The sequence below is a fragment of the Mesoplodon mirus genome (genome assembly GCF_964341445.2).
Source record: "Mesoplodon mirus genome assembly, chromosome: 7".
NCBI classification, from domain to species: domain Eukaryota; kingdom Metazoa; phylum Chordata; class Mammalia; order Artiodactyla; family Ziphiidae; genus Mesoplodon; species Mesoplodon mirus.
Window position 1 is genome coordinate 95213917 of NC_138983.1, and position 24908 is coordinate 95238824.

The 24908-nt window shown below is 41.3% G+C and overlaps 1 long non-coding RNA gene across 3 annotated transcripts in view; it reads left to right on the top strand.

Moving 5' to 3' along the window:
* The first annotated feature begins 258 nt into the window (after window positions 1-258).
* LOC309807696 overlaps window positions 259-24908 on the top strand; it is a 57133-nt gene continuing 32483 nt past the window's right edge. For 2 of the 3 annotated variants that reach the window (XR_014294624.1, XR_014294625.1), the window contains exon 1: window positions 260-762. This is a non-coding gene — a long non-coding RNA (uncharacterized lncRNA). Of the gene's footprint in view, window positions 763-24908 lie in introns of all 3 variants that reach the window. The other variant, XR_014294623.1, reaches the window with a different exon arrangement.

Below are 24908 nucleotides of genomic sequence, written 5' to 3' on the forward strand. Positions count from 1 at the left end.
CACGCAGTGTGCACATGAGATTAACCATCCCCGTGGCGATGATGACACTTTATTTTCTCCCTTGAACATTGTCCCTACTATTCCAATTAAAATGGCAGTGCCATGAGGGCAGGGCATTTCCTTTTTTGCCAGTACTGAGCGTCCGCGGTCTGGTGCCTAGCATAGGCTAAATACACGGCATTTTTGTGAACAGAAGCCGGGATTCCAGCTGTCATATTTAATGAGGAATTATAGTCTTCTTATTGGGGGGGGGGGTGTCACGGTACGTCAAGGGCGGGAGTCGAACCCGCCACCCCAGGCCCCGAGGGGTCTCCTCGGGTCCCCACTTCGGGCCGGTGGGTGTGGCTGGGGGCAGCCGAAGACGTGCGTGCGTGCGTGCGTGCGTGAGAGCGGGCGTGTCCACAGGGTGGGCCGCGCGCGCCGCGAGTGGTTCGGCCCGGTCCCCGGCTCATTGTGCTCGCCTCACGCAGGCCCGAGTTCGCAGCAGCGCTGGAGGCCTGGGGCCTGTGACCACAAAGAGGGAGCCGGGGGCCGGACGGGAGCGCGGCGGCGGTGGCTGAGGCCCAGGCCAGGCCCCCTCCCCTCACTGCCCGCCTGCCTGTTTGCCCCGCCCCCGCCGGCAGCGCCGCGCCCCTCCCCCAACCGCCAGACTAGCACGGTGCGGGGGCGGCGCGCGAAGACATGGGGGAGAAGCTGGAGCTGAGGCTGGAATCGCTCGTGGGGGCCGAGCCCGCCGTCTGCCCGTGGCCGCTGCCGGTCTACGTAAGTGCCACCGGTCCCCTCCTTCCGGACCCCCGCCCCTCTTCCCCCACGGCGCGCGCTGAGCCCACCGAGAAACGGAGCGACTCGAGTCGCCAGACCTTCTTTGGAGCCCCCCTTCCCGCCCCGCCGTGGTTCTCCGCGGCCTTTTCCAGCCCCCGCGCGCAGGGTGGGCAGAGGGGAGCCGGCGCCGGCCGGGGGCGCAGACTCGGCCGCGGGGACCCCGGGCTTCTGAGGGGCGCCCGAGCCGGTCTGCGGTTGGCTCTGCAGGGCTGGGGACCCCGGTCTCCCCGGGCCTGGACTGCCGGCGGGCTTGCCCTTCTGTACTTTAGGATTTGACATGTAGGGTTTCTTTTGCCTGGTAGTTTATTCTTAGCGCTTTCAACGTGCTTAGGTTTTTTTTTTTTTTTTTTTTTTTTTGAGGGCACCCTTTCCTCCCTCTCTCCAGTTTTTTGTGTTTCTGTTTTGTTTTGTTTTAGTTAGGCATTTTGTCCCTCTGATCTTGAGTGGGTGGGCTGGCAGGACACTTGGAGAGGAGGCGTGCTGTCCCCTGATCTTGAGTGGCCTTTGGAAAATGACACGCCAAAGGGAAATTTACACACAAGTCCGGTGATTCCAGAAATGCAGGGTGTCCGGCCAGGTGGGCGCCCGGCCCCTCGTCCCCTGTGGCTGCGTGGTGCGCGTGTACCTTGTCTCCGGGTTTACGCTTGGGCCCCGCAGCCCACCTTCCGGAGGGAAAGCGCAGCGGGCGGCTTGGGCCGGCGCCTTTGGGGCGCCCTTTCGTGCGCTCAGCTTGCGGGGGACCGGCCTCCAGGCGACCCGGCGGGGAAGCCCGCGCGACCCGCGCGTGTGTGTCAGTTTTGTGGAAAGTGTGTCGCGGCCGGGGTCGGGACGCTGGGACCGCCTGGAGCCGATGTTGACTCCGAGCCCCGGTTCTCCGCAGTTATCTGAGGTCCGAGGGTTTCCAGCCCTCCACTGCGCACTGGCGCTTTCTATTTTTGCCCTTCCTGTGCCTGGAGGCGCGGCTGAGCCTGGGCTCTGGCTTTTCCGGTTGGGTAACTCCAGGCGGCCCGGGTGGGCGGCCTGAGCAGCAGTGGGCTGGGCGGGGAGACATGCCAGGGGAGGGAAACTGAAAGTGGGGAGAACCTTCAGAACTCCAGCTGATCCACTTGCCTCGCCTCCCCGCCCCTCTTACTGCACTTGTCATGCCGGGGATGGCTGGCCGGCGCATTTTTCAAAATGTAATAACTTGTGTGTCCTTAGTAGCCGTGAAGCGTAGTTCACTTGTAGTGCACAGTTGTGGGAGTTTTGATCGCCATCAGGCGGCAGAGCAATCCTGTCATCCCATTTGCTGCCCTTTGGCGCCAGGGTGCCTCTAGCCTCTTGGCCACTAATCTCCTCTCCGTCCCGAAGGTTTTGGCTTTTCCAGAAAGTCAGATAAACGGAACAACAGCATGTAGCTTTTTGATTCTGGCTGCTTTGGCTCAGCAAAACCTATGCGAGATTCCTCCCGGGTTTGTTTTTTTTGCTGTTGTTTAAAATATTTATTTAGGTAGTTATTTACTTGGTTGTGCTGGGTCTTGTTGCGGCACATGGGATCTTCATTGCCGCGTGCAGTATGTTTTAGTTGCGGCGTGGGGGATCTAGTTCCCTGAGCAGGGATGGACCCCGGGCCCCTTGCATTGGGAGTGTGGAGTCTTAGCCACTGGACCACCAGGGAAGTCCGTCATCCCTGTTGTTGCGGGTATGAGAAGCCACTCCTTTTTCTGGCTGTGTTGTATTCCATTTTCCGTTTGTCCATTCGCGTGCGGGTGGCAGGACTTGTGGGATGTTTCCAGTTTTGAGGGGATCAGGAATAAAGCTGCTGTAAACATCCCAGGGCAGGTTTCCATGTGAACTTGGGTTTTTACCTCACTTGAGAAAATACTCAGGAGTGGGACTGGGGTCTGTGCTAAGTGTATGTTTAACACCCCTTCTGCATCTTAGAAATTGGTATTTTTGAATATTGGAAGAGTTTAGAAATCCACTGTGACCCAGCACCCAGGCACTTGAAACGAAGTTGAAAGTTCATCTGGAGATGGTCACGTTGTCGCCGTCACTGTCTTTTCTTCGAGGCAGAGCAAGGCCACAGATGTGTAACCCTTGTAAGGAAGGCCTCGTGTGTCCAGGCCGTGGCAGGACCTGGCTTTCTAGTGATGGGCGGTTCTGCAGTGGAGAGCGTCTTTCCCTTGCTGGCCAGACCTCGCTTGGCAGGGTGCGGGGTGTGCTGCCTGCCTGGCCGGGCGCTCTTTCTGCCGGTCAGCAGCCGTTCCTGGTGTGTCTGTCCTACTACCAGGCAGGCGGTCAGGGGCCCTAGTGACGTGCTCAGCTAGCCGCAGCCTTCCTAAAGCTTTGCGGGTAATGTCTGCTACCCTCCCATTTCCCTGCTGAGGAATTTTGCTTTCTCATGGGAAGTGAGGGGCCAGTACTTTATAAGAGTTCATATTTTATGGGCCTCCCTGGTGGCGCAGTGGTTGAGAGTCCGCCTGCCGATGCAGGGGATACGGGTTCATGCCCCGGTCTGGGAGGATCCCATATGCCGCGGAGCGGCTGGGCCCGTGAGCCACGGCCGCTGGGCCTGCACGTCCGGAGCCTGTGCTCCGCAACGGGAGAGGCCACAACAGTGAGAGGCCCGCATACCGCAAAAGGAAAAAAGAAAAAAAAAAGAGTTCATATTTTGTGATGACTCGATGCTGAATACATTAAGAAAAATGGGCTCCTTCCAGAAGCTTAACTTGTCAGAAGGTCAGATTTCGCATGTGACTGCACGTTTGAAATGAGTGAGCTTGTTTGTTCATGGATTCATTCATTCTGCAAGCACCTCCTGGATATTTACAGTGAGTGTTCCAGGGGGCGCAGAGGACAGTAGACAGTATTCTTTTTTTTTTTTTGATTTTTGAATTTTATTTTATTTTTTTATACAGCATGTTCTTATTAGTCATCAATTTTATACACATCAGTGTATACACGTCAATCCGAGTCGCCCAGTTCAGCACACCACCATCCCCACCCCCCACGGCTTTCCTCCCTTGGTGTCCATATGTTTGTTCTCTACATCCGTGTCTCAACTTCTGCCCTGCAAACTGGTTCATCTGTTTGAGACAGCTTTGTACTTCCCGCTTCCAGGGGCTCTTGTGTGGGCGCTGCGAAGCGGGGTTTTAGATGGTGCAAGGTGGAGGGTGGGCACTAGAACCGGTGCCCAGTGTCCGGGTGTGCGTGCGCTAGATGGGGCGTGCGGCCTAGGACTCCTGCCGGCTCGGTGACCCCGGCCGAGTGCTCTAAGGCTTCTAGGTCTCAGTGTTCTCATCTGTAGCATGGGCTCAACAGGACTCACTCTCTCTGGAGGTTACAAGGTCGAACTGTGTTAATGCTTGTAGACCCTACAATGTAGAAGACTTAGGACAGTTTGGAGCATCGTTAATTGTTCCACAGATATTACCTGGTCTGTTGAACGACTTTGCCTGGTACACGCCAAAGCGATTAGGAAATTGGTATATCCCAGCTTTATTTCCTTTCCATTAAAACAGGGCTCAGGAAAAAAAAATCTGTTTTTCAGTAGTCGTATCATATAGTGGAAAGAGCACTGGTGTGAAGGCAGCTTAGGGTTTGAATTCCAGGGCTTATGCTGTCTGTGGCCTGGGCAGGTTACTTTTGAACTGCAATCCCCACACTTGTAAAATGACATTAATAACCACTCTTTCTGTGGGTTCTTAGAATTAATTAAGCAGGTTATGTGTGTAAAGTATCCTGGCACTTGAATGAGTTGTCAGAACCAAGGGCTGCTGGAGACGATGCTTCTGCCCTAGGTAATCTTCCCTTCTACTGGGCGGCAGGTAAACACAAGCACAGTAGTCAGTGCTCTGGAAGAAGTGAGTTCTGGTGCTATAGAGCACAGAATCTCTTTTTTCTTTAATTTTTATTTTCTGTTGGAGGATAGTTGATGTACAATATTGTGTTAGTTTCAGGTGTACAGTAAAGTGATTCCGTTATACATGTATCCATTCCTTTTCAGATTCTTTTCCCGCACAGTTTGTTCCAGGCTATGGAGTAGAGTTCCCTGTGCTGTGCAGTAGGTCCTTGTTGATGATCTATTTGATATAGAGTCGTGTGTCTATGTTAACGCCAAAGTCCTAATGTATCCCTCCCCCCCCCCACCTTTCCCCTTTGCAGAGCACAGAATCTTGGAAGGGAAAGTTCAGGGTAGGCTTCTTGGAGGAGGTGCCATCCTTTCTAAGGATATGTAGAAGCTCCTGGGGTGGCAGGAGGGAGCAGTGTGTGTCAAAGTTTGAGAAATATAAGAAAATATGGCAAAACTAAGGTATAGGACTGGAACTCAGGGTTTGGGAAAGAAATGAGAGTTGATACTGGAAACTTAGTGGGGCCCAAGAGAAGGGGGCCTTGTTTGTCCTGTCAGAAGTTTAGATGTTTATCCTGAAGGCTGTGGGAAACCCTGAAGAACAGTGAGATGGACTTCTGGTTTAGAGACTTACTCGGACCTCCATGTGCAAGGCACTTGATTGGGTGCAGGGTGAATTGTAATCTAAGGTTCCCACTTAAGTTATAAAAGGTTGGACTGGATTTTGCAGATCTGAGAGAGAATGGGTGGGGCCTGGTGACCAGTTAGAAAAGGGAGGGCAGCAAGCGTGGGTGACAGTTTACAGCTGCATCTTTTTGAGAGATACAGAGCACAGTAGGAAGGTATTGGGGGTGGGAAGAGGATCTTACTTCATCTTCAGTGCTTTAGAGGGGCCTGGTAGACAGGTCTGGGCCCAAGGTTCAGATCTGTGCTTTTGCGGAGGAGAGGTGTTTGAAGGCATGGGAGAGACTTAGGTTACCCACAAGAAGATCCAAAGAATCATAGGTCTGAGGGCTTTTTAAGTGGGTATACTGAGGAAGTTTATAAGCTGAAAGAAAGCAGCCAGCAGAGAAGGGGTGTGAGGATCTAGGAGAGGAAATGATTGTTCATTTGTTTTCAAAAAGCTGAATACTTATCGTGTGCCTGGCCCTTTTCTAGGATCTGGGGTTCTCACCATGTGTTACCTCTTCTGCAAGGACAGTTCAACTCATCCCCTGGTGAAGAGAAGTCAGATTATTCTTTGCATCCCATTCAGGTGTAGGAACTGTTCTGTACCTCTGAAGGGACTTTACTTAACCAGAGTAATAAGTTAGAAATCATAAGAAATTAGAGCTGGAAGGGACCTTAAAAGCCACTGTACTTAATTTTGCCTAATATTTTACATTGAATGTAAGAAAAATTTATTGTAGAGCCCATTCTCTTCGGAATTCCTTCCCTGAACTTTCTTTATGACTTTCATCCAGTGGGTCTAGCTTGTAAATTTTGGCCTCCTCCTAAATTTGCTTCTTCATCCACATTACATTTTGCCCAGACTATGGCAGAAACTCCTGGGTGGTTTCGCGGCCCCTGGTCTCAGTTCCTCTAAGTTCATCTGCCTACTCGGGTTGAGTGATCTTCTAACATGACAAGATATGCCTAAAATAATGCTGCTAATGGCTTTCCCACACAGAGTTAGTGCATACTAGCCGCCCAGCGTGTGCTCTGCACAGAGGCCTGTAATCTGAACTGTGCTTTGCCTAGCCTCCTGGGGCTCTTTGGCCCTGAGGAAGGGGAGCTTTTTGTGATCACTCCCTTTATCTAGTCGGTCCTTCAGCTGCGGGGCGCCTTTTTCTAATCAGCGGAGGCACCCTTACTCAGCCAGTGGTAGCCCCAGGCCTCATCACCTGTGGGATACAAGCCATGCTCTCTCCCAGGCTTGCTTGGGCCAACATCTCTATTTTTATTTCTGTCTCTTCTCACACTTGGACCCCTGGTCTTTGGTCATCCCCACCTGCAGTATTTACAGTGCCCAGCAGGAGTCAGGCTTGAGTGTCTTTTCACACATGTTCCCTCTGCAGCTAATGCACCTCCTACTCCACCTCTGCATAGCCTCATCTTTCCAGACTGTACTTCAGGGTTATCATGAAGCCGTCACTTAGATACAACTTTTGGCCTCCATAGGCACTTCTGTGCTTTATCTCATGTGATTGAAATTTTGACTTTATAGATCTTCCTCCTTAATGAGGCTTTAAGGACAGGAGTCATTTCTAATCCTTAGCACAGAGCAGATGCTTTTTAACGGTGATAAAATGTATGGTTTAAATGACTCATTTTACAGTAATTTTGCTTTAGCTTCCGATAGAAATAAAGTTTCCGGATGTTGTGTTCCTGCAATAAGAAATAAAGATGTGAGCTTCCAGTTGTGTAAAGCCCATCAATGCTGTGTAAGTGCATCGGGTGCGCTAAGGAACGTGGAGCCAAGTGGGCTAGTTGTGAGAGAGAGAGACTGAACTATGTTAACAAAGGTAAGCCTTCATTGTGTCCTGCCAACATTTGACAGTTGCTTTTGGGCAAACTAAATTTATAAAATTTTAAACTGTTCCTCCCCATTAAAGGGATTGAATATTTGGCCACTTTGGTGCACCTGTGTCTTGCGAATTGTCCAATTGGAGATGGAGGTTTAGAAAGTGAGTTTCAGTCTTGTTTAAGTATCTTCCCATCAGACTGGTCTCGTGATTTCCTACACACCATGTTACTTCCTGTCTACCTTTCCTTGGTGGTGTTCATGCCTGGATTGTCTCCTGTACCTGCTCAAACCTTGGTCCATTCTCATTTGTACCATGGAAGTTTGTCATGCCGGATACTGTCAGAACTAATTTTACTTAAGTTTGTGTTAAGGTGCAAAGCACACGTTTTGTATATTATCTGTTTTTTGTGTTTGTTTATATTTTTATGGTTTCTCTTCAAGAAATATTATGAGTAGGGAAATAACAAGATGTAAAGAGCAAAAAAGTCATCATTCTCTTTTAAGTTGTTAGAACATCTACCTGCAATCATAATGCACTGTGGTATGTGTTAAAATAGGAAATATGTGTCATGTCCCGTAGGAGCAGGAAAGTCAGTGGTGTTAGTGAGGGTGTGTCATGGAAGTAATCACTAAGCAGGTGACTGCTGGTTGGGGTCCTGAAACATTAGTGTGTGTTCCCTGTGTCCAGTAGTGGTCTGGAGAGGTCAGGAAGCGTGCCTTTCAATTTGAGGGAACAGAGGGTTTGAGGTCCTCTCTGTTCTATTGCTCTAGTATAGTATACTGCATAGCAGCTCATAAAATACTGTGTTTATAGTTGATATTTAAATCGCTGATTGATCATCAAGATTGGGATGTATCATTGGAAATGAAAATAGGAAGAGTCTTATGCTTTTTAGGTTTTTCCTTTTTTTCCGATGTCTCAGAAGGCTCTTTGATGGGGGACTTTTTATTCTCCCATACAATTCCATGAATACTTATACCCTGGCACTTATTTTAATGGCATTTTCAATTTATAAATGTCTCTGAAACACATACTGTAAACTATTTGAGGGTAATGACCATGGCCGTTGATGGCACATCTTAAATGTGCATCGTGTTAATGTTTGAGTGTCAAGTGGTCTACCATCAGTGCTTCCTTCTTTCACCCAGTTTTCTTCCTCATTTCCTTCTCCAAATTTGTCTCATTTTTCTACTCTCCCTTTTGCTTCTCTATTCTTGCTTTCTCTTTCCCATTGCATGTGTCATTCTTCTTCTTCTTCTTCTTCTCCTTCTGACTTCATTATTATGGCCAACCAAAACCTTTTCCAGGATTGTCTCTATCTTCCTTTCCTCTTCATTGCCATCCACAAACTCTTAGAGAATATTCTTGCTTGACTCCCTTACTTCCTAGCATACCCATGTACTTCCTGATCACTTTAGAACATTGAAAAGGGTTGGAATTTTTAAAAATAGGTAATTATAATCAGTCTTCTTTCACCTCTGGCATAAGACTCTTCTTCCTCAATCTGACCATTCTTAAATCTAGAAGTACTCCAGCTCATTGGTCTCCCTTACCCCCATGTTTAGGCCAAAGAACTTGTGAAACCTTAGCCCTGTTTAATACTTGAATTTATCAAAACATAAGAGGGCTAATTCTGCCTAAGGGCACCAAAGAAGAATAAAGATGCCACAAATAAATGTTTAGTCCAGATTTATAATGGACTCTTAAGTGCCTAGTTGAGTGCTAACCGTTAACTCACTTGAACACCAGGGAGGTCATGACACAAACTAACATGTTAATTGTAAAGACACTTCACTTCACCATTCCTCAATGTAGCTGATAAACTGCATCCAGTTAGCTTAAATAACATGAATGATGAATTTCCCTGTGTATATAAATTGGGAGTTTCTAAAGTTTTCTTTTTCCCTTTGTACAACTACTGACTGGCACCTCGCTTGGTCAGTGCAATAGGAAATGATGACTAAGAAACACATTGTCGGGGCTTCCCTGGTGGCGCAGTGGTTGGGAGTCTGCCTGCTAATGCAGGGGACACGGGTTCGAGCCCTGGTCTGGGGGGATCCCACATGCCGCGGAGCAGCTGGGCCTAGTGAGCCATGGCCGCTGAGCCTGTGCATCCGGAGCCTGTGCTCCACAACGAGAGAGGCCGCGGCAGTGAGAGGCCCGCGCGCTGCGATGAAGAGTGGCCCCCGCTTGCCGTAGCTAGAGAAAGCCCTCGCACAGAAATGAAGACCCAACACAGCCAAAAATAAATAAATTAATTAATAAAAGAAACACATTGTCTCAATATCAGTGGACATAATGTCCTAGTAGTCTATAAAAATCTCAAAATTCTTAATCTAAAAGGTAGGTCTGCCAATCTTATATCCTTTTCCTTTGTTAATATAAGTATCCAATCTATGAAGGTCTCAGTTTCCTTACTTAGAATAGGAGGTGGATAGATTTGCTAATATCTAGGGACGTTTCCAATTTTAATATTCCCTAGTTATAAGGGCTGAGCCAAATACAATGGCTCCCTTAATCATTAACCTCGCTCATGATGAAAGTTATCAGCAAGTTCTACTTGTAAGAGATCAAACATTCATATCCATGTATATTGTAGCACATTGACTTTTACAGAACTCCAAGTAACACAACGTAGTTACATTCATAGACTTAAGGTCACTGTGGTATACTTTACAATTTTTCTTATCCCTAGGAAGGGATTTCTTTCTCTGCCTTTCAGTAATGTAAGCCTTTTATTATCTCTTGGATCCTAAAAATGGGTAGGGTTTTGGCAGGTGGAGCTTAGGACAGACATTCCAGGTGACAGGGACAACAGGAGAAAGGGCAGAAGGAAGAATGGATTTTCAGAAAGACTTGATATCTTACACGATGAGAGCAGCGTTTCACAAACTCTGTCCTGCAGAACACTGGTTTTAGATGATGTTAATGTAGTTACAAGACAGAAGCATTTGGGAAGAACTGTACTCTACATCCCGACATGAAATTCAAGTTTCACTTTGTTTCATTACATACTCTGAAAAGTTTTGGAGGAAGGAATTGATTTATTTTTGTTTAATTCAGTCTTACTCACAGTTACTTGACAAACCTATATTCAGCTGATGGGACTGTATTTTGTGAAAGGCCAATCGGAGAAATGGTGAGATGGAGCTTAGGATATTTCTTTGTTGGGACAGGCATGTGATTATTCTTCTTATAATTCTTTACTGTTTGTCGTAACAATTGTTACTTTGCAGGAGTCAGTTTTTTTTTTTTACATCTTTATTGGAGTATAATTGCTTTACAGTGTTGTGTTAGTTTCTGCTGTGTAACAAAGTGAATCAGCTATATGCATACATATATCCCCAGGATTCAGTTTTAAGCCCTCTGTTTTTATCTGAGTTATTGGGACTCTTAGAAAGCTCAACAATCCTGGAGTCTTCATCTCTGATGTAGTTTCCAGAAGCTCCTGGCACTTACCACTATTTCCTCTTGATTCTTTTCCTCCAACTTCAGACTTCTTACGATTATGAGCTGATGGTTTTCTCAGCCTCTAGTGTCAAAACCAGCTACCTCACTCATCTTCATTGTCTCAGTTACAAGGTGCAATATTTCCCATGTTTATATGTGTCAAAATAGAAGTCAGGGATTGATACATAGCATATGCGTAATAAAAATTGTATTTCTGGGGCCTCCCTGGTGGCGCAGTGGTTGAGAGTCCGCCTGCCGATGCAGGGGATACGGGTTCGTGCCCCGGTCTGGGAGGATCCCATATGCCGCGGAGCGGCTGGGCCTGTGAGCCATGGCCGCTGGGCCTGCGCGTCCGGAGCCTGTGCTCCGCAGCGGGAGAGGCCACAACAGTGAGAGGCCCGCATACCGCAAAAAGAAAAAAAAAAAAAAAAAAAATTGTATTTCTTTTTTTTCTTTGTTCGAAGGTATCCAAACACTGGCCAAGTTCTTAAATTGAAAGTAGAGTGATCTAACTTATTCAGCTCATCCAACCATCAATATTGAATATTTGTCTTTTTTCTTACACATATTTCTTGTATTCCAATTGTGACATTCTAGAGCACAGTGAGTACATTTATAACTTATTACTGCATTACTATCTTGGCTATTCCTTGACCAAAATTTACTTCACACAACTGACAGCCTAATTAACCTACTAGAGTTTTTTTTAATGTACGCATATATTAAAAAAACTCTAGTAGGTTAACTGCATTGCTAATAACTGAGTTTTTACATCTCTATGCACCCATGTATCCAACACCAGATCAAGATATTATAAAATATTTCTAACACCCTACACGGTTCTCTGTTACTTCTTTCTGTTCCATACTCTCCCAGGGCAACACCTAAGCTGACCTCTATCACCATATATGACATACGTGGAAACACACAGTGTGTATTCTTTGGTATCTGGCCTCTGGTTACATATCATTATATCAGTAGTTTATTCTTTTATTGTGTTTTCCTGATTTTTTTAAACCTAGACATTCATACAGTGTCAAAGTACCACTGAGTTCTTCATATTATTATGCTGACCTCCATCTTCAGGGGCTTTCTACAGTCTTCCGTGTGTCTTTGCACCTACTTTCTCTTCCATCTAATTATGTTTCATTTAACCAACCTCAGCCAGCCTTCCCTCATATTCCCCAACACGTAGCAGTCCTGTGTTCAGCCAGTTTTGTCCCCTATTCCAGAAGCCCTTTGTGCCATTCCTGACACTGTGCCTGTTCCCTGCCCGGAAGGCCTGTTCCCTACCCTCTATATACTTGTTCAAGACTCAGTTTAAATGCTACCTGTTCTGAGAAGTCTTCTCAGAAGAAGCCAGTACTTTTTGGAATCCTTCTTTAATGAAATCCCATAGCAAGTGTAATCTGTCCTCCCTGATCTGGTAATTAATTATCCATTGTTCCTATCATATAGTGTTTGTTTTCCTTGTGTGCTGTTATTATTTCTTGAAGCAGATTACAGTGACTTGAACCAGGAACTGGGTCATTTTCCTCTTCATTTTAGTGCAAGTTTCTGTGATATGAAGTTAAACTCTTTTTCCCTCACTTCCCATTCACCCTCAGCAGTTGTTAAACATGAAGTACAAGTGAAACTTATTGGTTAACAGGTTTTTGTGGTCCTTGGTTCCGGTCCCTAGGTCTAAGCTGCACTTCTGTAGTGCTGATTTGACTGATTTCTTATTGTCACATAACTCAGGCATTAACTAAATCCTTACAAATTTAGATACATATAAGATAGTATTAAAAAAACCCAGTGGATATCAAAAGTTTTGGCCTGGAGGAGAGTGTTGTATGAGTCCTAGTTTGGTGGGGCTCACACTTAATGATCGAGCCTTCCAATATTCCACTGTAAGTAAGAAAGAGTTATGCAAATATATGGTTAATATTTAACAGTGTTGATAAAAAAGAGAAGAGAGAAAGGGACGACAGATACTTTGAGGGCCTTCTGGAATTCATGAACAATTATGATTGGATGGGGAAAAAGAAGAACCGAGGGCTAACCTCCCACAAGTGAAGTCAGGAAAGAGAGAAGGGCTCATCTGGTATGCAGGTAGAGAGGTTTGACCTACAGAATCTTAGAAAACCTCAACAATCTGAGCAGCGTTGGCAAGAGGCAAACTAAAGGGCTAACAAAAGTCTGCAAAAGTCTCACACAAAGAACTCTGGCATGGTGTTCATCATCTAGCTAATCCTAACATGCAGACATTCATGAGAGTAAAGTCAGGTCTTTACCAGAGTGGGTTTCTTATCTGGGCAACTGGGTCAAATGAAGAAAGGCAGGTGTAGGCTGCCAGAGTAATAAATAAGGAGAGGAAAAACAAAAAGAACGAGACATATCATTCATCAGTGATTTCCCCCCAGTATTCTTAGTCTCCACCTTATCTCCATCTTACTGCTAACACAGGAACTAGACCGAACAGTGAGGTAAAAGGTCTCTACAGAAACTGAGGTAATATAGAAAATAAAAAAATAAAACATAAAATTGTAAATTTTCTTCCTAGGGGTAATTGAGATGATAGTTCAATAATAACGTAAGATCAGGTGAAGTCTAAAGAAATTTTAGAAAAGCTGGATAAAGTAAGAAAACATCTGTTTGCTGCCATCTGAATGTTAGAGAGACACCAAGACGTGGGCCAAGTTGTGGAGAGAAGGGAAACACATACACAAGCTTGACATTTGGTGCAGCTTTTCTCCTTTGGGCATTTGCTGATTCAAATCTTACAGCCTAGGAACTGAAAAGCCAAGGAGTTCAAAAGACTCTAACCACAGAAGCCAATGGGCAACAGCTCAGGCTAAAGGCAACAACTAGTGGAATGACAAGCTAAGTGTATCTTTAGTCTCACAGGGCTGCGGGAACCATTACATTTAAAGCCTAACAAATACAAGGGTAGTTGGGAATAGGGAGAATCCAAACTTTCACATGGTAATCCCAAAGGGCAACACCCGTAGAGGAAGGACAAGACAGGAATAGACCAACCTTCACACAGACTGAAAAACGGCTTTGAATGAGCTCAAACTGAGAATGGACTAAGGTTACCAGTCCCTATAGTAACTGTCATGGGCCAAAGTAAATCTTTTCAAGAGAAAGATAACAACATCCAGAATGTGGAGGTATCTTTATAGTTTCCTAAAATAAGTTAAGCCCAGTTTTAGTATAAAAAATAATTGGACATAACCAGGAAAAAGACTAAATGATCAAAAGTTCAAAAAAAGAAAGAAAGAAAAAAGACAACATAAATAGACATAGGAGGACAAGAGTTAGCAGGCCTTGGTTAAAAAAAAAACAACAAAACTACTATGGTTAAACAAAGAAAATAGACACATGGCAAATAAGCATATGAAAAGATGCTACACATTCCATGTCATCAGTGAATTTTGAATTAGAATGATAATGAGATACCACTACACACCTATTTAAATGGCTAAAATCCCCAAACTGAAATACCGAAGTTGGTGATGATGCAGAACAATTGGAATTCTCATTTGTGGCTAGCGGGATACTTGGCAGTTTCTTACAAAATAAACGTACTTTTACCGTACAGTGATCTAGTAATCCTGCTCTTTGGTATTTACCCATAGGAACGGAAAAGTTCTGAAAAGTTATGAAAGTAAGAGCCTTTACAGTGAGAAAATTCTATGATTCTATGGTTTTTCAACTCATTAATTTGTGTAGTTCATCCATTTTACTCATTGTATACACTTAAGTATATTGTTCCTTGAAATGGCCATTCAAAGTTGTTTCCTGCGCCACACACTATGAATGTTAGGGTTGGTCCTGTGTAAATCTTACCCCCATTGATTTAGTATTATCCCTAAACAAGCAACTTTCTTCCATAAGGAAACAAACAAGAGGTTCAGAAATGTCCAAACTAAGTTTTTATAAAACTGTGTTATCAAATCTTATTTATCAAAAAACTTCAAACATAGCAGTATGAGTTCCCATATACCCTTTACTCAGCTTCCCCAAATGTTAACATTTTCTATTACTAGAGTATAATTATTGAAAGCAGAAAGTTTACATTGTCACAATGCTACTAATGATTTATAGACTCGTATTCAAATATTGCCTATTGTCTTGTGGTCCAGATTCAAATCTAGGATCCCTTATTGCATTTGCTTGTCATATCTCCCCATTCTTCTCTAATCTAGGATAGTTCCTCAGTCTTTTTTTGTCTGTTATGACCTTGAACTAAAGGAAAATCTTAGCCAGTCATTTTGTAGAATTTTTCTCAAATAGGGTTTGTTTGATATTTTCTCATGGTTAGACTGAGGATATGTATTTCTTGACAAGAACACTTCAGGAGAGATATTATGCCATTTTCAGTACATATTAGAGGTACAAACAAATCTGTATGTCTCACTACTGGGGATGCTAACTTTGATGACTTAGTTCTAATGATAGCTGCAAAATCACTATTTTTCCCTTTGTAATTTTTTGAGATTGTTCAAATATTCTGCTTCTTGTTTAATTTTCCCATACTAATTTTAGCATCCATCAATAATTTTTGACTCCACCCATTACTGTGGTGTTTGATGATTGTTCATTTTCTATTCCCATCATTCCCTCTACATTTATTAACTATAATTTGAGAATAAGAAAGAGCTGTTCTTTTCCTTCATTTATGTATTTATCTGGTTATTTGTTCATATATATACATACATCAGTATGAACTTGTGGATAATTATTTTATTCTACGGGTTAAAATTTATTACTATCATTAATAGTTTTGTTTCTCAAAGTGTTCCATATTTGGTCACTGGTACTCCTTCCAGCTGTCTCCTATATTTTTCCTACATGGCCATACAATTTTTGGAGTAATATCTTACTTTCTGACACCACAAAATGCCCCAGACCCATCTTTTACTTTCCTCTGTCTCAGCCTTGAATCAGTCATTTCTCCATGGAGTTCTTGTTCCTTGCATTAATAATGGTATTCAGAAACCAGAATCTTGGTATGAGGTGGATTTATCACTATCCAAGCTACCTCATTGTGTTTTCATCAGAGAGAGCTAAAAATATATATACGAATACATAAAAATATACAAGTATCTCTATTTTCATATTATCTATCTGGGTGTGTATGTATATACACACACGTGTGCACGCACACACATTATCATCTGTCTATCTACATATATATATAACTTCAAATTGATATATGAATTCACATTGATACCTTGATTCCAATCCAACAGCACAGGGTTTGTTCTAGCCTCCCTTACCCTTTCCTTATTTGTCACTCTTTAACAATTAGAAACCTGATTCTCATTATTTGCAGTCTATTCATTTGCTCAATTCTGGAATACACATAAAATATTTAAAAATCATTAACCTGTACACATGTGAAAAATAAATTTACTAACAAGTTCAGTATTTGTGTACATTTCTTTTTGTCTTTAGCTTTTCAGTATATATTGTGCATGGTTAATTACAGTATATTAAAATACTGTTTTCCAAAGTTACTTAGGTTAGCTCTTTCCCACCTCCTTCAGTGTGTTTTTTTTTCTTCTGCAGTGTGAGAAAATCTAGTACTTTGTGTTCAACTCAGACTACCAAACCAGAAGTTCTAGCAGAAAAGGTGATAATCCATATGTGCAGTAAGATCCCCAGGTGATTCTTTTCATTGGAGAAATATGAGGAACACTGCTTGACGTCTCTACAACTAAGATATCTAAAATGAAACTTCAATTATTCCTTCTTCCAAACTTTTCCATCCTGCAAATCTTTTCTTCCTCAGTGAATGGTGCCATGATTCACACAAAAAGTAACTCCATGCAAAAACCTGGGAATGATCCTCAGTTCCTTCCTTTTCTTCACTTTCTGCATAGACTGCATCATTAGGTCCTCTGGAATCTCATCTCTTTCTCTCTCATCACTTATATAATGTTTCTCTTCATCTTCATTGCCACCATCTTAGCCACTACCATTTCTCCTTTGCTCTACTTGAACAGCCTAGTATCTACACAACTATCTTTTCATTTAATTGCTTTCTCTTGCATCTAAGATAAAGTCAAAATCCTTAGCCTTATAGATTCTGGCCTTGCCTTTTCTTGTAAGTTGTATTTTCATACTTACAAGTACAGGCACACTCACACACACACACACACACGTATAGTTGGTATTGTTAGTTTAGGTTTTGTTTGCCCTCCCATCCTAGCATGAGAAAATTAAGAAACAAAGTCAAACCAAAGAAAAACTTTAAAAATAAATTTGAATAATATCCTTTCCCTCCAGAACATTTCTCTAAAGCAGTATTATCATTAATGGCAGTACAGACCAGAATTTTTTCCCTTAGACATAAAGGCATGGTGAAGAAGTCTCATTAAAAACTGGAATCTAAGCTTTCAATGTCAAATTCTGTCTCTAATCTTCTGCAGTAAGCCATAATGATTAAAGTATAGGAATCTGAATCAGAGGTCTGGTTTAGTATAATCTTTTTTGTAATAAGCTTTGTACCTTAGACAAGTCATTTATCTCTCCATTCCTTAATTTCTTCATTTATAAACGGAGATGTTAAGAGTATTGATATTCAAGGCTAATGAAAAAAGAATGCATCTAAGTACTGTATCAAACACTTTAAAAAGTGACCAGTTCAGGTTCTCTGCCCATTTTTAAATTGGAATATCTGGGGTTTTTTGATATTAAATTGTATGATTTCTTTAGATAATTTGGATATTAACTCCTTATCAGATATATCATTTGAAAAAATCTTTCATTCAGTAAGTTACCTTTTCATTTTGTGATGGTTTTCTCCTCTCTGCAAAAGCTTTTCAGTTTGATATAATGACACTTGTTTAATTTTACTTCTGTTGGCCATGCCTGAGGAGATAGACCCGCAAAAAATATTGCTAAGATCGATGTCAATGTATTTTTCCTAGGGGTTTTATGGTTTCAGGTCTTCAATGTGAGTCTTTAATCCATTTTAAGTTTCTTTTTATATATGGTATAAGGAAATAATTCAGTTTCACTCTTTTGCAAGTAGTTGTCCAATTTTCCTAACACCATTTATTGTCTTTATTTCATTGTATGTTCTTGCCTCCTTTGTTGTAGATTAATTGATCACATAACTGTGGGTTCATTTCTGGGCTCCCTATTCTATTCCACTGACCTATGTGTCTGTTGTTATGCTAATACCATACTGTTTTGATTACTATAGCTTTGTAGTATAGTCTGAGATCAGTGCATGTCATACCACCAGCTTTGTTTTTCTTTCTCAATATAGCTTTGGTTATTGGAGGTTTTTTGTTTGTTTGGATGATTCTATACAAATTTTAGGCTTATTTGTTCTAATTCCGTGAAAAATACCATTGGTATTTTGATAGGGGTTACATTGCTTTGGGAATACATACAAATGACCAAAAGACACATGAAAAGATGCTCAATATCACTCATCATCTGGGAAATGCAAATCAAAACCACAGTGAGATATCACCTTACACCTGTCAGAATGGCCATCATCCAAAAGGGAACCCTTGTGCACTGTTAGTGGGAATGTAAATTGGTGCAGCCCCTATGGAAAACAGTACAGAGGTTCCCCCAAATGTTAAAAATAGAATTACCATATGATCCAACAATTCAACTTCTGAGTATCTATCCAAAGAAAACAAAGACACTAATAAGAAAGGATGTATGCACCCCTCTGTTCATTGGAGCATTACTTATACTAGCCAAGATATGGAAGAAACTAGTGTCCATAAATAGATGAGTGGATAAAGAAGATGTGGTGTATGTATACACACGTATATAATGAAACAGTACTTAGTCCTAAAACAGAATGAAATCTCTTCACTTGCAACAACATGGATTGACCTAGAGTACTAGGTATGCTAAGTGAAATAAGTCAGACAGAGAAGAACAAATACTGTATGATTTCACTTACATGTGAAATCTAAAAAAGAAAACCAAAGAGAAACAAACTTGTAGATACAGAGAACAAACTGGTGATTACTAGAGGGGAAGGGGGATGGGGACTGAGAGAAATAGGTGAAGGGGATTAAGTGGTACAAATTTCCAGTTATAAAATAAATGTCTTGGGGATGCAATCTACCACATAAGGAATATAGTCAATAATACTGTAATAATTTTGTATGGTGATATATGGTTACTAGACTTATCATGGTGACCAATTCAAATGTATTTAGATGTTGGATCACTATGTTGAACACTTGAAACTAACATAATATTGTATGTCAACTCTACTTCAATAAAAAAGTGACCAGTTAACATTAATTGGTATTATAATTACATTTTCTCTTCATAAAGGCACATTTTATTGATTTTTTCATTATAAAGTATAAAAGTACCTTTTATTTTCAAGATGAGTTCTAAGATTACTTGTTAATGTTAATATGGTAATTTAAAATACGTCTAGATATAATTTAATTTTAATTGCCTAACACAAATATGTCTGATATTCACCATTATGAGTTCAAACCTTTTGGTAAAGATGTCAGAGGAGTCACCAAAACATTTTTGTTTATTGCCTCTCATTGAACCCTAAATGCTAACAAGACTTTTTGTTGGAATGAGGGATCAACATTTTATACTCTTTAAGAACTAATGCCATAGCTGTTTTATTTTTATAAATAAAGCTCTTTCCGTTTACTTTGTAGTGTACAATTTTTGAATGGCCCGGAAAGAGAAAAATTATTCTTTGGGCTGACAAAAATGATAAAGAGGCTCATTGCTGATGAAGGGAAGAAGACAAAGAAGAATAGAGAAAGAAAGATTAGTTCCTCTTTCAAAAGGGGGGCAAGATACTAGAGGTTTCTGCAGGGAAACTGAAGCACACCTTTCTTTCTGAGATTTGAAAGGAAGAGATGCCCTACATTTAAATATCTAGAGTATATCTTCCATTTAAAAATGAACCTAGCTAATCATCCAGTGAGGAAGAAAAGAGTAAAATAGCCTTTGATCAAGTCCTTTCTGTGGTGTTAAATGCAACGAATTATAATGAATATCACATATCTAATGAGTTCAAGAATTCCCCTTGGAAGAATTGGTCTGTCCTTTACAAAAAAGAGAGTTCAAGTGAGTTATTTGCATTTGGTAGGGAAGCTCTACTGTCTAAATCATACTCATTTAAAGGTGAAGTTCAGGGCTTCCCTGGTGGCGCAGTGGTTGAGAGTCCGCCTGCCGATGCAGAGGACACGGGTTCGTGCCCCGGTTTGGGAAGATCCCACATGCCGCGGAGCGGCTAGACCCGTGAGCCATGGCCGCTGAGCCTGCGTGTCCGGAGCCTGTGCTCTGCAACGGGAGAGGCCACAACAGTGAGAGGCCCGTGTATCGAAAAAAAAAAAGGTCCAGTTCAAAGTCTGCCATAATTTGTTATTATATATGTAATTTTTGAATGTAATATACAGTTATATATGTATATAACATCAACAAGAAAGTGACCCACTTTAGAGTCAAGAAAATATATAGGTGAAGTGTTAAAGGGTTGGAATAGATATACCACAACAGTAACAACAAAACAAAACAAGACAACAACAAAAAAACTGGAGTGGATAAGAAAATATCAGAAAAAAATATTTTAAGATGAAAATTTTTACTAGAGACAAAGATATTTTAAAATGATAAAAGGATTATACCATCTAGAATGTATAATAATTATAAACTTATATGCACCTAACAACAGAACTTCCAAATACAATGAAGCAAAATCGACACAACGGAAAAGAGAAACAGACAGTTCTACAATAATAGTTGGATACTTTAATACCTTTCTTTCAATAGCAGAACAGACAGAAAATCAACAAGAAAATTAAAAAAACTTGAACAACATTATCAATCAACTAGACCTAACAGCCATCTATAAAACATTCCACCCAACAGCATCAGAATATACATTCTTTTCAAATGCACGTGGATATACTATATGCTAGGCCATAAAACAAATTTCAGTACATTTTAAAGGATATAAACAATACAAAGAGTGCTCTCAGATGACAACAGAATGCAATAAGAAATCGTTAACAGAAATTTGTTGAAAATCACAAATGGAAATTATACAGTATATTCCTAAATAATTCATGGGTCAAGTAAGAACTCATAAGGGGAATTAGAAATACTTTGAGATGAATTAAAATGAAAGTATAACATATTACTACTTGATTGGTCGCACATAGTCTTTTGAAAAGCAGAGGGGTTAGACAAAGAGATCTAAATTAATTAAAAAATCATTTATTATTCTGGGAATAAAAAGAACTGGGCTTAGTCTCAGTTTTGCCTTTCTTTATCTTTGTGTCTGTTGATCATCTTGGAATAGTCATTACATAGTCAGAATACAGTTGCCATCTCAGGAATCAAATACTGTTATCTCTAGGGCTACCATAACAAGATACCACAAACTTGTTAGCTTAAAAGAACAGAAATTTATTTTATCACAGCTCTAGAGTCCAGAAGATCAAACTCAGAGTGTTGAGAGGGCCATGTTCTTTCTGACACCTCAAGGGGAGGATGCTTCTTTGTCTTAACCAGATTCTGGTGGTGGCCATCAATCACTGGTGTTGGCATTTTTTGATTTGCAGCTGCATCACTCTGGTCTCTTCCACTGTTGTCACATGGAATTGTCTCTGTGTGTTTCTGTCTCTGGAAACAATTGAAATAGAAATTTCTATTTTAAAAAAACAAACTGTTGATTACTATGCTCTATTTAGATAGTTCCTCTAACCCACCCACCTCCATTTCCCCATATGTATTTGAGAAGGAAAGAGGAACTCCTGTGAGCTATCATTTTGGAAAAAATCAATGATACAGTGTTTTACTAGAGATGCCTCTTATCTAAAATATTTGAATTAAATATAAAATCTGGGGAAATTATCACCCAGTTTCCCTCTTCTAGAGGCATGATCTAAATGATAGGCAGCAGAATATTTTATAGCCATGAGGTTTGCTGATATTATTGATTTGATCCAGAATCTGTATTTTCTCTCTAAAGAAAACAGTATTCTCTCTTTGCTTTCTTTAATTTATAATGTTGATGTCTTAAGATTATTGTCAGAGAGGATGCTTGTAGTTCAAATGATTTGGCTGTATTTCACCAGTATTATTACAAGCTAGTCAAACAGTGGCTGGGCTCCAGTATAGACCTCGGTCCCTTTGTTCCACTGGGATACGGATGTGAAAGCCACTGTTTCCTTATATTCCAAAGACCAAATAAATAAAACAAATAAATAAACACAAAAAAACAAGTAAATGAAACTATCTTAAAACCAACTCTCTTTTCTTCCTCATCCATGTTAATTCTCTTCTACCTAAAATTACTTCCTGGAAGTGATTTTTATGTTTCTTAGAGCCTCTTTATGTATATATCCACACTAATGCATATAAAACTGTTCCTTGTAGATCTTTTACTTTTTCCATTTGAAGAATTATTTTCACATGTCATATAGAGTTTATCCATTGTCCTAGATATGCATTTTTCCTGTGTATTTGAGCATCATAGGAAGATAAATTCTACTCTTGAAAATGTTAACTGGTGACTGAGACACAGAAAGCTATTCTTCTTACCATTTTTCAATAGTGAGTAGTAGATTCTGTAGGGGTGGAATTTTAAGATGTAAGTATACTGTTTTTCTACACTCCAGTTACGTTCCCCTTATCATAGAATATTGACCAGTGAAGTGTGCTGCTGACTTTTCAGAATCCATGTACATACAATCCATTAAGTTATTAGATATAACGTTGGTCAGAAAAGCATACTGTGAAATGTTGCTTTTATTTAAACTCCCACTATTTTCACTCCATGGTTTCAAGATTTGACTTCTTTATTGCCCTCTGGTAGTGGGCTCTGTGAACTGCATATTTACGGGTCTGGAGCACATATCTTCCCGGAGGTATTCAACTCCTCAGGTACAAGCTAAAGAGTAGATGATAAGAAGCATTCATATTTATTAAAACTAATTAAGAATATCAGTAGCCTGACTGTTGTTTCTAAAAATATAAAATATTTATCCTTCTGTTGTCAAACAACCATATTTCATGAAAAGAAGTAAATCCTTTTTTGCTTGCAATGAAAGAACAATAATTGAAGGTATTCTTCATTTGGACCAAATACCTTCTCTGAAAATATAAGTTAAAATAGGAGTTGAACTTTGCAAAATATTCTTTAGTAAATAAAACTCCACATATAATTTCAAATTATCATTGAATTTTACCTTAAATTGAAATATCTATATTGACTTAAATGGTGTCCTCTGTAATTTCGGATGATTCCCTCCTTTATATCTTCTTCCTCTCTTCAACAAATAAAATACATATGAATGCCTAACATGAGGTAGGGTATTCTCTGTGAAATAATGATGTTGGTATACTTGATTTTGACTTAGCAGAGGGATTGAGCCTCTGTGTTGGTGAATTCTCCCCAGATGGTGCGTGGGGAGAGGGTCAGGCATGTCTCTGTGCTCCTGAAGTTTTCTCTGTGAAACTGTCAACCTCCAATATCAGAAATAACTTCCTTCGTGAGAAGGGATTTTCAGACATTAAAAGTTTTCTCTTAAAGTGCAAGTATTTTTAAAATCTATAAAATATAGGGCATTATACATTTTCTTTAGTTACTACAAGCTGAATTTTAACTGAGAAGACTGGGGACTCCATGTATGTGTACACGCATGCATGCGTGCATGTTTGTGTGTTACACATGTGTGTGTGTGTGTAGGTCTACTGAGGATACAGAACGTATTCTGCACATGACAGAGCAGTGGTATATCAGAAGGGAAAAGAGTATAAAGGACCAGCTTCACCTGCTTAATTTGTCCCCTGACCTGGTGTCTTCTTATTTTCCACAATCCTTTGCTGATCTGTATACTAAATACCCAGGGTTCCTGGGTACCCCCAGGTACCTCTGTAAGTTTTACAAGCCTATCAATATCCCATGTACAGTGGATGGAACCTGGACTTTTTGCCCATATAGTTTTCCTTTCCCTCAGAGTTTTCGTCTGAGCTATGTCATGGGGTAGGTAGTGTTGTGAAAATTTGTGCTCACTTGTTAAATAGAAACTACTCATTTAACTGTTTAAACAAATAAACAGTATCTTGAGTCAATTGCACGGCACCTCCAGTCTCCACAAAGCAGAGTTACTTTGGGACAGGAAGTTCTTTTAGTTTCCCCTTAAATCAAAATACAAAGTTATTGAGCAATTCTAGGACCAACGCTATAGTTGCAAACTTGGGAAGAGATCACAGGATTCTGTAATTGTTTGCTTACCCCCTTACTGGGACAGCAAATAGCTCAATAGTTCTTTTTTTTTTTTTTTTTTTTTTTTTTTGCAGTATGCGGGCCCCTCCCGTTGCGGAGCACAGGCTCCAGACATGCAGGCCCAGCAGCAACGGCTCACTGGCCCAGCCACTCCGTGGCATGCGGGATCCTCCCGGACCGGGGCATGAACCCGCGTTCCCTGCATAGGCAGGCGGACTCTCAACCACTGCGCCACCAGGGAAGCCCAGCTCAGTAGTTCTTATACTGAAGTCAAAAGGAAGAATAATACCGGAACAAAGTCTGCAGTTAAAGTCTGCGTCTTATTTTTATTTTCTCTTGGCACATAGTAGGTAACCGTTAAATGTTCTCTTGATAAATATTAAAAACACACAAGATACTTCATATACTAGGGGTCATAAAATTTCAACTTTTCTTTTGGCGTAGGGGTTGATGATGAAAAGTTTGGAAACTTCTGGTCCATGTTAATGTTCCTGCTTTGAGAACTGCAGGGCGCAGCTTTTAGATGGAAAAGGTTGCCAAGAGGACCAGAAGTAGAATAAAGGCATTTATGTAATTCTTCCTTATAATTTCATTTATTGGTTTTCAGCATCTAACTTTGAAAAGTTGCCTGAGGCTGCCTAGGGTCTGCAATAAGGATCACAGCTGTGCTGTCCTACCCCCTCCCCACACGTGGGAACAGAGCCTCCCCAGCAGTGCTCATAGAGCCCCATGGCTTTCCGCCCACCTCGGTACTGCTCAAGGCAGTGGCTTTTTTCTACCAGCCTCGCCCTTCTCCATGTGAATCTTTTTCTTCTTTCCAGTTTTATTGAGATGTAATTGACATGTAACACTGTATAAGTTTAAGGTGTACAACATCATAATTTGATACATGTATATATTGCAAAATGATTACCACAATAAGGTTAGTTAACACATCCATGACCTTACACAATTAATTACCTTTTGTGTGTGTGTGTGTGTGTGTGTGTGTGTGATGAGAACATGTAAGATCTACTATCTCAGAAACTTTTGAGTATGCAATAGAGTGAGGTTA